We start from the raw sequence: 3,504 nt of genomic DNA, 5'->3' as shown, positions 1-3,504 counted from the left end.
TATATATATATATATATATATATATATATTAAATAAAGGTTGATCGTCTATCAACCTCATAGTCTGACCAAGGGGCGGACCCCCCTTCCAGAAAGATGTGCAATTCGATCCTACGGAGGGATCGAACCCCCGACCCAAGGGACTTGCACCAAAGGCCGTAACCAAAGAGTCAGGCTAAGGCGCACGCACCCCCACACACATACTATGTAAAATAAAATACTTCCAAAAAATATTGTTTCAAAAAGCAATAAATTAATAAAAAAATGAATTATTCACCTGATTCTTTGTTCCTAAATAAATTCATATAAGAACAAAAAATACTTTTTTTCTTTGCTAGAATTTTTTATTATTTATATTATTTTCTTTAACGTAAAAATATAGATATATAGTATTAACAACTACCTATGCTTCTTTAAACATATTAAATTGTTCATATTCTCATTCATTAATCATTCACCTGTTTCATCGAAATATAAGAAATTTAGAATAAGAATAATAAGTAGATAGTTTATAGAAGATTTAGATATAAATAAATTTTCTCTAAACTTTAGCTTCTGAATTCATTATTACTATCACTTCACTAACTTCTCTTGCACGAAGAAAATCATATTTTTCCCTTATTATTTATAGGTAAAATGAGTTCATGCATGAAATGCACATGCTTTGAAGAATGGAGAAGTGGCAATGGAGATGGCAAATGCACAAGTGTTCGCATGTTTTAATTCTTACAAAGAATTGGAAGTATTTGAATGAATTCAACATGCACAAAATTTTCATTAAAACTTACATACAAGATGACATAATTTAGAGAAGGTTTGTGCATCTTATACATGCAACCATCATTACATGATAAATTAATTAAAATTAAGAGAAAATTAATTGTGACGAGTAAAAATTATAGCTTTAAGAGAAACCTGTAATATTAATTTTATAAAGATTACTTTTAATAAAATCATTATATCTTTATATTAATATTTATTTTATATGAAATATTAGCTGTCAAAGTATTTAAAAACATTAAATATTAGTTATTCATTTATTTTAAAAAGATATGAAGCTAAGCTATAATATAAGGTTCAAATTCTTATATCTATAAACTTTAAGAATACAATTCTTTAATTTTATTACATATAATATAAAACCATTTTTTTTAATAATAGTAAATAAATGTTAAGGAATTCATGCATTATTTCATATATAAATTCCTCAATCCTTGAATATGTTTACATTTTTAATTACATATATAGTTCTTAAGTATACATAAAAAGGGGCAATTACTTATAGACCACCCTAAACTTGCTATTTACAAATCAACCATCCTATTTCTTCCATTTTGCAATTTCTCAGTCAAAATTAATGGTAAAATCCCAACTCATATTTTTTCATTTTTATCAAATTCTCAGTAATTTAATTGTGGCAGGCGTAAGTAAATTGGTTCGGTAGTTCAAAAAAATCACGTGTCGTTAATTTGTAAATATCAATGTTTCAGGTATATAAATATCCATAAAATATTAGAGTACAATAAAGATAAGGACTTGTCTTTATGCTCTTGATAGATAATATAGAAATTAGGGCTTGAGATATGCCTTTCTAAGTCTTAAGACCATTTAATTTTGATGAGAATAAATATATGATTAGATGCTCTAGCATGGTGCTTAGGTGTTTCAGGTATACATTCAAATAAAACAATTAACTTAAGTGCAACCAAGCTTGAGAAATGTCCATTAGATTTGGTTTATCTTCAAACTCTTATAAGGTGTCTCTCATGCATATGAATTGAAATTAATAACCTCAAATAAAAAAAAAAAATTATGAATTTTATTTCAATATTATGAAAATAATTTTTATTACATAAAAATATCAATTAAATAAAATCAAAATGACTGCTAGATTTTATATATATATATATATATATATATATATATATATATATATACGAAGTTTATAAAATTATTTGATCGAATAAGTTTATGCATTAAAACTTGCTTAAAATTGCTTCAATCCTATTCGGTGAAATCTACAGCTTTTAATTTTTAGTTGGCCGAAATTAACTTGTTTAAAATTAAAAAAAAACATTTTTAGTGATTCCATTATTTGTTAATTCAAATAAATTCAAAACAGGACTTAAGGATTTTAATTGTGAACAGTAAACAAAAACCTAAATAACTAATATCATATTATGAGACTTGAATAGATGATGATTGTAAAATAAAGGTTCATTGTGAGACTTTATCGTAAGATGGAACATACACGCTTTGAGATTGCCAGAGACAAAGAATGTACAAAAATGAAATGGCAGCTTAGCACCTTGAAAGTTAATGTGACTCTTAAGTGAATGTTGCAAATGCTACTTCTACATAGCAAGGGTAATTTAGTCCAGGCACATTAATTATGGCCATTATAAGGCATATAAAATCAAATTTCTCTTCAGAACTATTTTAAAAAGTCTCTTACAAACCAAAGGATTATCACACTCATTATTGATATGAGTGTTAAATCGAGTTCATGGGTTGGGTTCAAGTCTAGCTCAAACTTGATTACCTAAATATTAAATGACAGATAGTCCAACCCAAAAACCGACCCACTCCTAACCCACTAACCCGAACCTGAGCAGACTCATTTAATATTCAGGTAAGGTTTGGGTCAACAAGTTTCAAGTCCAATCAAGTTTGAGTTAGAATTGATTCCGACCCATCCTTAACACGCTAACCCGAACCTGACCAATATAACCAAATTTACATAAAACATAATAACTATTTGGGTCAAATTCAAGTTGATTTGGAGTCCATCTCGGCTCAAATATGAGTTGGCGGGTTAGTTTTATGTCAACTTTGGGTTATTTGATCAATTTCGAGTCAAGTTGATGTCAATTTATGAACAATTTTATGTCAACTTTTAAGTTGGCAAGTCAACCTGAACCCGACCTTAATATTATTAAGTTAGGATTCTTAACACAAACCTGATCTAAAAATTATTCGGTTCAATCCAAACCCGAATTTTTCAAGTTGAGTTCAGTTTGAGTTGACATATTGGATCAATTTTTGACAACCCTACATATTGAGCATTTATATATTGAAGCATGCATCGATATTGACTCTATTGAGCCTGTCATAAAAACTAACTAGTCCAGTTGGCAAGAGCTTTGAAAATTGTTGCTAAGATCTTGAATTCAACCTCTCCTGCACAATGATAAATTCTCATCTTACAAACTTTCTGAGTGATTAAAAAAAAAAACAATATTTTGTTGAAGACAAAAGTTAATATATGGCTATTATACTTTAATGGGAGACGTAAATATAACATGACATGATGTGATAAAGCTAACATGTGTGTGTTTGGGTCAATTTAAGAGGAAGGGCTTATTTAGGAAAACAACAAGGGTGCGTGATTTATTAAAACTTAAGGGTTGCTTGGAACCACTTTTCATTTTGATTTTGGTTTTGATTTTGCCCAAATTTTTACTTGAAATAAAACAAGCATGATATTTTATAACATATTTAGTTG

This window comes from Phalaenopsis equestris, unplaced genomic scaffold (genome assembly GCF_001263595.1).
Source record: "Phalaenopsis equestris unplaced genomic scaffold, ASM126359v1 Scaffold000240, whole genome shotgun sequence".
Lineage (NCBI taxonomy): Eukaryota > Viridiplantae > Streptophyta > Magnoliopsida > Asparagales > Orchidaceae > Phalaenopsis > Phalaenopsis equestris.
Note: the sequence above shows the minus strand (reverse complement) of the source record.